A 12,154-nucleotide genomic window follows, 5' to 3' on the forward strand; every position below is an offset into this window, starting at 1 on the left:
ATGTGCTTCATGGGAAGTCCCTGGTGATTTGTCAATGCCTTCATTTTTGATAATACATTTTAATCTCTGGGAAAATTCTAAAATAGTATTTAAAAGTTCTGTTGAGTTTTATTATATTTATCAGAGTCCTGAGGATACTTTTTTCCAATATTAGGCAACAACAGTATAGATTATTATTAAAAATGTTTACTTGGGCTCAACTTTACTTCTTAAATGTTAATCTAAAATCTTCTAGGCCAGTGGTTTTCAACTAGTGTTGACATCACTTATTTATAGAGCTTTAATAAATTTCATATATTTAAGTGCTATTCTTGGCTACTGAAGCTCTACTTAATAACATACATATATTGTTGTTATGTTTGGCATATTCATGATCTGTTTTATATTATATATTAGGATTATAATATATCTCAAATTTTTGCTCTTAAAACTATATATAAATGAAATATGTGATATTTGTTTCATTTACATAAATAAAAAAGTAAAAAACTCTGAAAAGTTATGTTTATCCATTTTTATAATCAGATGTAAATTTCTCTGTATTCTTAAAAATAGACATATTCTTATAGATATTTTATCTAAAAATTGTTGGATTAACTTCATTATCTTAATTTGCGTGTATAGAAACAACCAAATTGCCTTGTCATATTCATTATCCTTGTTATAAACTTCATCAGATCTCTGACTTTTGAAAATCATTGGTAATAAATTATCCAAAGCCATTTTTTAGCTACTGCAGTTTACAGCTAGTTTTTATTTTACTCTGATGCTTTCTTAAAGATTCTGTGATTAGCTACAGTCCAGAATTTTTGTGTTCAACCAAGAACTGTCTAAGAGCCCTGTGGAAAAGGGCTCTACCAGGTAATTCGAAGTGTTGACATTTCAAAATAACTCTTGAGGACCTCTGAGGCTATTCCATAAGCAACTCAAAAACCATACTAATGGGCTGAGTCAAGATTTCAAGAACTTCTTAGTTGAGAAGCATGTGGGTTTATGAGACTGCTAAGCCAAGCTCCAATGGGATAGAAATTAATTACATGAGACTGAATGAACTGATGAAAGGTTGTAGCAAATAATTAGAAAAACACTGCAGGAAATGAGAGAGTGATAAATATATAAATAGGATAGTGGAGTTTAATTTTAAGGGCTATGAGTGTTTGTGGTAGCACTAATTTTCATATTTGAGTTCCTCCAGTGGCTTTAAGGGGAGAACTGAGGAAGAGGAATAGCTGAATTGATCAGAGTCATTATTCATATTAGCCTCAGAACAAAGATAAAGCATTTAATAAGTTGAAGGAACTGGTAAGACAGTGGTTCACTTCATGCACTATAAGCTTTAGTTTTAGCGGTTTCCTACCTCCTTACCAATCTGATTATTTTGAAGCAAACCTTGGAATTATATATAACATGTAAACAGTTCATTGTTTCTGAGAGATAAGAACCATGGCATACTAAAGTACCATTACTATACTTTAAAAATTAATAAATCCTTAAAATTATCAAAGACCCACTGTCAGATTTCTGACTGTACTGTAAATATCTAATATACCTTTAGAAGTTTTTTATATGAATTGGGATCCAAATAAGGTCCATACTTTGGGATTGACTGATATGTTTCTTGTCTCCTTTAATTGGTAGTTTCTGCTCCATTTCTTTTATTCCCTTTTATGATATACCTATGGAAGAAACTAGGTCGTTTGTCTCATAGAATTTCACAAGGTTTTGATGATTGCATCTCAGAGATGTCATTTAATATGTTCCTCTAACTTCTGCATTACCAGTAAATAAGTAACTGAATCCAAAGCTTTGATCAGATTCAGGTTTGAGCTTTTTTTTTTTTCTGGGAGTGGCAGGAATAATTTTTAGGTAGTATTACATTCTTCCATCAGGAACATTATGTGTCTGGTTATGTCTTTTTGGGATGTTGGCAGCCACTGATGCTAAATGTCTAGATCCATTAATTAATAAGGGTTGTCAAATGGTAATTTTCTAATTGTAACATTCTCAATTTATTACATGGACTACTTTACTTCATCTATTATATGAGATATATTTTATGCAAGAGAATCAGAAAATCTTAATTCTTTCTGTTTAAAAACTTTTGATTCTTTTTGTGAACTTTCTTTTTTCTTTCTTTCTTTCTTTCTTTCTTTCTTTTTTTTTTGACAGGCAGAGTTAGACAGTGAGAGAGAGAGACAGAGAAAAGTCTTCCTTTGGTTGGTTCACTCCCCAAGTGGCCGCCACGGCTGGAATTGCATCAGTCTGAAGCCAGGAGCCAGGTGCTTCCTCCTGGTCTCCCATGTGGGTGCAGGGCCCAAGCACTTGGGCCATCTTCCACTGCCTTCCTGGGCCACAGCAGAGAGCTGGCCTGGAAGAGGAGCAACCGGGACAGAATCCGGTGCCCCGACCGGGACTAGAACCCAGGGTACTGGTGCTGCAGGCGGAGGATTAGCCTAGTGAGCTGCGGTGCCGGCCGTGAACTTTCTTTTACCAACATGTTTTCTAGCAGTGTCCAATGATGATCACTTAATTTTTCTAAATTTTCACTGTGATCCAATTGATTGATGTGTTTCAATCAATGACAGTTATTATCCTTACGGGTGCTCAAATTGTCCCTCTTTGACCTGTGGGTGTCATGTTCAAGCTCCCGAGTCCTTTTGACACAGCCCCCAGTAGTCTAATAATAGTTTCCTTATTTCTGTTATGACAAGATGTTCCAGGATCATCTTGTACATTTCCTGCCCCAAACTTTGAATTTCTCTGAGTAATACTGTTTCATTTTTGAAAGAATGGTTTTTTAAGACCACAGTCTGGGTACTAGGGGTGCTCCTTGTTCCTGGGTTGGTCATTATTTCTAAGTATTTTCAGTGGACAGAGATAGGAGTTTATTTTAAAGATAAAATACTTCATGAGTTCATACCGATACTTAAAATTCAAATACCAGACCACAAGTATTAAATTAACCTCTTTGATCTTACATCTGTATCTGTTTTCTCCAATGTTGAGAATCCCTACTCTCAATTTTTTTCTGTGACCTGACTGTTCATTTATTTAGTCCATTTTTTAGGGGAGTTAGTATTTTTATTCTCTACTAAAAATATATATATGCATGAGAATTTAACTTTTATTGGTGGTATAACTTGTGCATTTTTTTCTAATTTTGCCATTTTTCCTTGCTTATGGAGCATCTTTTGTAAACTTAAAGGCACAAAATAATTTTTTTAAAAGATGTATTTTATTTATTTGAAAGAGTTACATAGAGAGGTAGAGACACACACAGAAAGAGAGAGGTCTTTGAGGTCACTCCTCAAATAGCCACAGCAACCGGGGCTGGGCCAGGCCAAAGCCAGGAGCCAAGAGCCAAGAGCCAAGAGCCAGGATTTGTTTCCGGGTCTCCTAGGTGGATGCAGGGGCCCAAGAACTTGGGCCATCCTCCACTGCTTTCCTAGGCACATTAGCAGGGAGCTGGTTTGGAAGTGGAGCAGCTGGGAATTGAACAGGTGCCAGTATGGATACTGTCACTTCAGGCCGGGGCTTTAACTCACTGCACCACAGTACCAGCCCCACAAAGTAAATTTATAAAAAAAATTTCCTTTTATTGCCTCTAGATTTGAAGTTTTCTTCACTCCCATGATATAATGTAATTTTCTTGTATTTCTTACAGTATAGACATGGTTTCATGTTTTACATTTAAATCTCTGATTTATATAGTTTACCTTATTGTACAGTTTGGAGAATAGATCCATTTTTTTAATTTCCCTCATATGGCTTTCCAGTTATCTTCATGCCAGTTATGAAGTCTACAGTTTCTTTACTGGTTCAAGTTGCTATCTGAAGCTGAAGTCACAAGTGCTCTGCCTGTAAGCCTTCGCCCTTTCAATTGCAATTACCATCAACTTACTTTCTTTGCCTGAGTTCTAGCTATGAGAACTCACTGAAACAGACAAACAAAAACAACTCACTTTGCCCACATGTGGCAGGTTAGAAGTACTTGGGAAGTACCAACCAACAGGAACAACCTATAATCAATGACTTAATAGTAGTTTCTGACAAAGTAAGTCCTTCTTAAAATTAAAAAAATGTAAATTAGAAAAAAAAAGGTTTAGGAGGGATAATCCTGCGGCATATGTTCTGCCCAGAATTACACAGTAGGGGTAAGCTCTAAATACATGCAGAAGTAATTTGCTTTATAACAAACTTTTATTGGCTTTCTTCCCTTTCCTGTTATACTTTCCAATCTCTAATTTGTATTTCTTAGGGTCACTGCAAATGTCAACTTTTTGTACTCTAATCCTTGTCTCAGGATCTCTTTCTGGAGGAACTAAACTAAGACATTTCCTTTATCATATACTAAATTTTGATATCGTGATTGGATTTATTAATTGGTCTGATTGCTCATGCTCCAGGACTATTTTTCTTTAATTATAGAAGTTGAAAGAGTGTCACACTTTGGCAGCAACAACTCCCTGTTGCTCTTTCATCTTAGGGGTCTCCTAGCTCCACTTGATTGACCTTCCATATGAACTTGTTAATTACCTTGTCTAATGTCATGGGGAAGATAAGACATTTTTATTTAGATTGCATTAAATTAGTGACTTAGGGGTAATTGAAAATATGATTTCAACTATTCTTATCTGTATTAATGTGCTTGGGATGCTCTAATAAAATACTCTAGACTGGGTGGCATAAACAACAGACACTTCCCAGAGTTCTGGAGTCTGAGAAGTCCAAAATCAAGGAGCTGGCTAATTTGATTACTATGGAAGGCTCCTGCCTTGCTCAAAGACGACTACCTTCTTACTGTGTTCTCATGCAGTAGAGGGAGAGAGATCTTCTTTTCCTCTTCTTTTCTGTTTTAAAATATTTGTTTATTTGAAAGGCAGAGTTACAGAGAGGCAGAGAGAGAGAAAGAGAGAGAGAGAGAGAGAGAGAGAGAGAGAGAGAGAGAGAGAGATCTTCCATCCACTGGTTCACTTCTCAGATGACCACAACATCTGGTGCTGGGTCAGGCTAAAGCCAGGGCCAGGAGCCAGAAACTCCATTTGGGTCTCCCATGTGGGTGCAGGGACCCAAGCATTCAGGCCATCTTCTGCTACTTTTCCAAGTGCATTAGCAGGGACCTGGTACTCATACTGGGATGCTGGTGTTGCAGGCAGTGACTTAACCTGCTATGCCACAATGCCGGCCCCTCTCTTTTTCTTTTTATAAAACCACTTATCTCATGAGGGACCTGTTGTAATGACCTCATCTTACTTTAATTATTCCCTAAAGACCTCATCTTCAAATATCAGGTTGGGAGTTTGGGGATTCAACATATAAATTTGGGGAGAACAGAATTCAGCCTATAATATTCTGCCCCTGGCCACCCAAATCCAAGTTCTGATATACAAAAAAGGTACATTATTTCTACTCCCAAAACCCTAGAATTCTTAACTCATTCCAGCATCAATTCTGGAATGTGAAGTCCAAAGTATCATCTAAATATCATCTACATCAGATATAGGTGAAACTTGAGGTATGATTCATTCTGAGGCAAAAATTCCTATCTATGAACCTGAAAGATCAGACAATTTATGTGCCTCCAAAATAAAATACATAGGCATTCACATTCCAAATGGAGAAAAAAATAAGGAAGAAGGAAAGAGTAATATGTCCAAATCAAGTTCACAACTTAATGATACAAATTCCCCTAGATCTTAAGGCTAAAGAATAATTCTTCTTGGTTCAAATTTCTGTCTTCCGAGTCATTAGGCCTGAAGTCCTCCCTCTGAGGCTTTTCTGGTTGGTGGTAATCCCTCAAGGCTCTTGGCAGGTCTGCCACCAAGGCTTTTCTGAGATGTGGCCTTGATGATCTATGCATCACCTTAGAGTCCTTCCTATATCCTGCAAAATAGCACTCATTTGCATTCAAATCATTCTGTAGTCCCAATTGATACTGAAGCATCTAAGAAATCTGGGAAGAATTATTTCATTTAATCTCATTTTTTTTGAAGTCCCAGAATGTACTCTAGATATTTTTATCAAATGACTCTTCAGCCACATTCTTAATATCCTCTTCTGAAAAGCTTTCTCATTTTTTGCAACTTGGATAGGCTGAAAATATTAAAAATCTTCAATTTTTCCCTCCTTTTTGCTTAACAATGCCGCCTTCAATGCACCTTCCTCCTGTCACATTTTATGGAGAGAATTAATAGAACTAAACTGTTCCATTAATCCTTTGCTTAGAAATATGCAGTTTTGGGGAAAGACTAGAAATAGCTTAAAAGAAGCCTTATCCTCTATACAGAAGAACCAAAATAAATAAATAAATAAATAAATAGCTGCATTTCAAGAGGAGTGTCACTGAGACCTAGCAAGGGAGAGACAGGAATTCTATAAGACGAAGAGACCTGGAAGAGCATTATAGAGAGTTGAATTTGACAACCCTAAATGACAGGGTTCAATACTTACCATAATTCCTATTAAGGGAGTTACTTGGAGTCTGCAGCATTGGTTTACTTTAGAGAAATTTCTTCCATTGTCTCCCCTCAACACCCAGAACACAGGTTGCTCAGCATGGTGACACTTTTGGGTAACGCTATGCTGCAAGTTGCTCTCAGCCAGGCGTATATGTTACACGCATAACATTCCCCCTAGAGCCACTGCTGCCTCAGGACTTGTGTTCCATATAAAATGCTTCCTGTAACCAAGGCCAGTTTAGAGTTCCCAGCACTCATTGGGCCCAAGGTCATTCGTTTCATGCTAAACACTTCCTCTAGCTGCTGCTGTCCTAGAGTTGTCATTCTATGCTGTATGCCATCCTCATCACAACTACCAATCCACCATAGTGCATACATCTAGAAGCACAACTAACAGAAACATATTTAATTTTCTTTCATGTTATTTTAAGTAAGGTCTTCCATTATATCTTCTGATTTTTGTTACATAATTGCAGCATGAAAAAACATGTACATTTCTCTTTTTTTGTACCAAAACAAACTTTTAATTCCATTCCCATGAGCTTTTCAAAATACCATATTATATATGAAACACATTGATGTTTCTGTTAATTTTATAACCTGCTAATTAGGTTGACTCATATTTTCTAGTTTTCTTACATTGGGTCATTGGGTTTTCCAGATATACAAGCACATATTCTACAAATATAGATAGTTTTAATTTTTTTCTTCCAATTCTTATGTACATAAGGCATTTAAAAATGTATCATGGTAACAAAATACCCACTGGTTTATATTTGTTATTTTTAGTGTTTTTAGCATGATTGGGTATTAGAACTTATGAAAAGCCTTTTTGAATATATGGACATTTTCCGATTTATCTATGTAGCTCTATGAATAGTATAAATAATTAGTTGATAGATCCTCTAATATCTAACCATCCTTGCTTTCTTGGAATGAACCCTATTTGATTGTGATATGTATTTTTTTTTCACTGGGCTGTAGCGTTTCATTTGTTAATACTTTGTTTAAGATTTCCATATCAACATTCAGGAATGAGACTGGTCAATTGTTTCCTTTTTGGGTACAACTTTGTGAGGTTTAATCATAAATTTCTTACTTTGTAAAATACATTTAGCACTTTTCTTTTTGTGCTCTGAAAGTTTAATTTACAATTGCATTGATCTTATTTTATAAAGCTTACTGAAATTCCTAGAGCTCCCCTTCCTTGTAAAACAACTGGGATTTTTTTTTTAAGTAAATTTTTTTTTTGACAGGCAGAGTGGATAGTGAGAGAGAGAGACAGAGAGAAAGGTCTTCCTTTGCCATTGGTTCACCCTCCAATGGCCACTGCGGTCGGCGCATCGTGCTGATCCGAAGCCAGGAGCCAGGTGCTTTTCCTGGTCTCCCATGCGGGTGCAGGGCCCAAGGACTTGGGCCATCCTCCACTGCCTTCCCGGGCCACAGCAGAGAGCTGGCCTGGAAGAGGGGCAACCGGGATAGAATCCGGCACCCCAACCGGGACTAGAACCTGGTGTGCCGGCGCCACAAGGTGGAGGATTAGCCTGTTAAGCTACGGCGCCGGCAATAACTGGGATGTTTTGTTTTCTGTTTATTTTCTTCTTTTTGACAGATTTATTTATTTATTTATTTGAAAAGCAGAATTGCAGAAACAGGGGAGGGAGAGGCAGAGAGAGAGAGAGAGAGAGAGAGAGAGAGAGAGAGAAATCTGTTTGCTGGTTCACTCCCAAATACCTGCAACTGCTGAGGCTGGGCCAGGCCAAAGCCAGGAGCCAGGAACTCCATCTAGGTCTCCCATGTGGGTGGCAGGCCATCAAGCACTACATTCTCAGGCACATTAGCAAGAAACTGGATCAGAAGCGGAGCAGCTAGAATTTGGACCAACTCTCTGCTATGTGATGCAGGTGTCATAGGCTGCTGTGCTACAACATTGTCCCTTTTTTTCTTTTTTCCCTAGAGGACAGACTTTTATGCCTACTTTCAGTAGTTTATAGTAAATGGTCCATGTAGACTTTCTCCACTATAGTAAATTTGGTTAAATTGTAGCTTTTCCTAATAATTTTATCCCAATTGTCAAAATTATATACATTGAGTTATACAAAGGAGGCCTGTGATTTAAATCCTAACATTTGCAGCAAAATGGATGGAACTGTAGATCATTATGCTAAATGAAATAAGCCATACCTAGAAGGCTATATACATATCATATGTTTTCTTTCATTGTGAAAGTTAAAATGTATACTGCTAAAAATTGTGTGGATGCTGCATCATTTGGCATATAGTTATAAATATTGCTTCAATGAGTCATATCCTTTACATAATTATATACTCTTCTTTCTCCACATTAGGATCATTGTCATGACCCTCATTTTGATATATTAATATTTTTGATTTCAAGAAAAAATAAATTTTTAAAATTCATCTATTTTAGTAGTTATTTCCCTTTTGTCATTTTTAACTTGGTGTATTTTAGCTGCTTCTTTTAATTTTTAAAAATATTTTTAAAAGATTGACTTATCCATTTGAAAGTCAGAGTTACAGAGAGAGAGAGGAAGAGCTACAGAGAGAGGGAGAGAGAGATCTTCCACCTACTAGCTTACTCCCCAGATGGCCACAACAGCCAGGGCTGGGCCTGGCCGAAGCCAGTAGCCAGGCGTTTCATCCAGGTCTTCCAAGTGGGTGTCAGGGGCCCAGGCACTTGGGCCATTTTCCACTGCTTTTCACAGGCCATTAGCAGGGAGTTGGGTTAGAAGTGGAACAACTGGAACACAAACTGGGGCCCATATGAGATGCTGGTTTCACAGGTGGAGGCCTTTACCCAATATACCACAATGCAGGCCCCTTCCTTGAATTTTTGATTAGGGTAACTGTGCCTTTTACAAACGTGTTTTGTTCATTATTTTTAAGAATTACATTTCGGATTTATTAGTTCTACTAGTTTATATGCTAACTCATCAATTTTTCCTTTTGCATTTGTTATATTTTCCTTCTTTTTTTAAGCTTTCTTTGTTATTTTTCTAGCTTTGCAAAATTTCTTTTTACATTTTTTTTTATTTGAAAGGCAACATTACAGAGAAAGAGAAAGGGAGAGATAGAGAGATCTTCCATCTGCAGGTTCACTCCCCAAATGGCTGCAATGGCTGGAGTTGGGCCAGGCTGAAGCCAAGAGCCAGGAGCTTTTTCTGGGTCTCCCACATGGATGGCAGGGGCCCAAGGACTTGGACCATTTTCTACTGCTTTCCCAGGTGCATTAACATTTTAGGAGCTCTATTCATTTAAAATTTTGTTGTGTTATAATCGAAGAATGCATTGTATTTTTTTAAAGATTTATTTATTTGAAAGTCAGAATTACAGAGAGAGAGAGGGAGGGAGAGATAGAGATAGAGATAGAGATAGAGATAGAGATAGAGATAGAGATAGAGTGAGAGAGAGATGCAGAGAGAGAGAGAGAGAGAGAGAGAGAGAGAGAGAGAGAGATCCTCTGTCTACAGGTTTAAGCCCCAAATGGCCACAACAGCCAGAGTTGGGTCAAGCTGAAGCCAGGAGTCAGGAGCTTCATCTGGGTCTCCCTTGTGGGTACAGGGACCCAAGTTACTTGAGCCATCTTCTGCTGCTTTCCCAGGAGCACCAGCAGGGAGCTGGATGGGAAGTGGAGCAGCAGGGAGCCATCCCATATGGGATACCAACACTGCAGACAGTGGCCTAACCAGCTGTGCCACAGCACTGGTTCCCATTGTATTATTTTTATTTTTTGAAAGTTATTGAGATTTTCTTTGTGGGATAAAATAGGGATCGTTTTGTCACTGTTTCACAGACATGAGAAAAAATGTACTTTCTATGAATGGAGTTAATAGTTAAATATGTGTTAAATCTATTGTACCGATTATGCTGTTTAGTTCACTTATACTGTTACTGTTTTTTCTCCACTTGATATGTAATGAACAGAACAAGGTGTGTTAAAGTCTCTCTGCATGTCCTACCTTTGAGATATAGATATATCTATCACAATATATATAAATATTTATATATTATACATATATTTTATAGATATTGTACACACTATATATATATATTTATGTTTTTTACACCTAAAGGTTATTGCTATTTCAGTTTTTCCTATATGAATACAGATGTGGTCTCAATTGGATCTAAATGTGTCTTTTATTCAATTTTAGGTTAGTTCACTTTCCAACTGCATATAATTGTCTCTTTTTTTAAAAAAAATTTATTTATTTGAAAGGCAGAGTTACAAAGAGGCTGAGGCAGGCATAGAGACAGAGAGAGAGAGAGATCTTCCATCCACTGGTTCAGTTCCCAAATGGCCCAAACAGCTGGAACTGTGCCTATCAGAAGCCACTGTCTGCTGCTTTTCCAGTCCATCACAACAAGTTGGATTGGCCTGGACTCGAACTGGTGCCCATATGGGATGCTGGCACTGCAGGCAGCAGTTTAACCCGCTAAGCGGCAGCGCTGACCCTGGTCCCTTTTCTGTTTTTTTTTTTTTGTTTGTTTGTTTGTTTGTTTTTGTTTGTGTGTGTATGTGTGTGTTTTCCTCTTTTCGCATAAGAAATAGATCCGTTAGTCCAGGGGTTCTTGCTTTATCCGGTTGAGGGAAGGCACGTGGGGGGGTCCGCCTCAGTTCCTGCTGCAGGACACTGCTAAACTGGGACAGAGTCCACTCCTCTCCCGCAGGAGCCCACGATTTCAAATCCTCTTTGTTGCAACCTCTTGCGGGCCTGGACAGAGTTGAGGTGACAGAAGCCGTTCAGTGGAAACCCGATGACGTGCGTGGAGTTGTGATTCCAGCCTGCGTTGACTGAGTTGCACATTATGTCGCTGACCTCTGGAAACACCTCTTCTATCAAAGACTTGCCCCCGCTGAGCGTAATCCTTTCTCCGAGGTCAGGGGCCACAGGCACCACAGGGCCATGAAAAACGACCATTTTCTCTGTCGTGCTTCCGTCTTTCCATCTCCAGAAACATGGGCTGCAGCTGAAAATATTTTGCCTCTGCATATAACAAAGTGCAGTCTTTGAGAGCATGTGGAACGAGGAGTTTTGCAGCTCGTAGAAAATTCAAGGTATACCTAAACATCTGTCCATCTCTGTCGATGAAATAGTGCTGTTTGGGACTGTCTAAGACAATGGGCTCCGTACCACAGAAAAGTCTTCCGAGTCTTGATTCGGGGTGTTTGCTGAGGGTGGCCGCCCACATCGATGTGGACGAGTTGTGAGCTGTGCTGGAGTAAGAACGCCTTGATTGTTCACTGGATTTGCAGGAGATCTAGTGATCAGAGGTCTTGACATATCCGGAGGACTTGCCTCTGGCGGCGCGGAGCGGCGGGGTGAGGCGCGGCGCGGCGGGGCGCTCTCGCCTGGGAAGAGCGAGGGAGAGCAGGTGGGAGGGCGGGGCGCTCTGGCTTCTTCAAGTAACAAGTAATGCCAGAGGCGCGGCGCCCCTCCGTCTCCCCATTATTGCCCATGGAAGCCGGGGGGTTCAGCAGGGCAGCGGGTGTCCAGGAAGAAGCCCGTGTGTGGAATAAGAATTTTTTTTTTAGTAGTGAATGTATTTTAATTGTAGCGGTAGTTAACACGATTGATTGTCCGCATTTGTTAAAATTCATGGAACTCTGCACCGAAATAAATAATTTTCCTTTATGTAAATTTTATTAAAAAATCCTGTAGTGAGCATTTATT

The 12,154-nt window shown here is 38.7% G+C and overlaps 1 pseudogene; it reads right to left on the reverse strand.

The window, feature by feature from the left end:
- Positions 1 to 11,036: 11,036 nt before the first annotated feature.
- Positions 11,037 to 11,764, reverse strand: LOC133753603 (BTB/POZ domain-containing protein KCTD1-like; annotated as a pseudogene).
- Between the last annotated feature and the right edge of the window lie 390 nt (positions 11,765 to 12,154).

This window comes from Lepus europaeus, chromosome X (assembly GCF_033115175.1).
Source record: "Lepus europaeus isolate LE1 chromosome X, mLepTim1.pri, whole genome shotgun sequence".
In the NCBI taxonomy this organism is placed as follows: domain Eukaryota; kingdom Metazoa; phylum Chordata; class Mammalia; order Lagomorpha; family Leporidae; genus Lepus; species Lepus europaeus.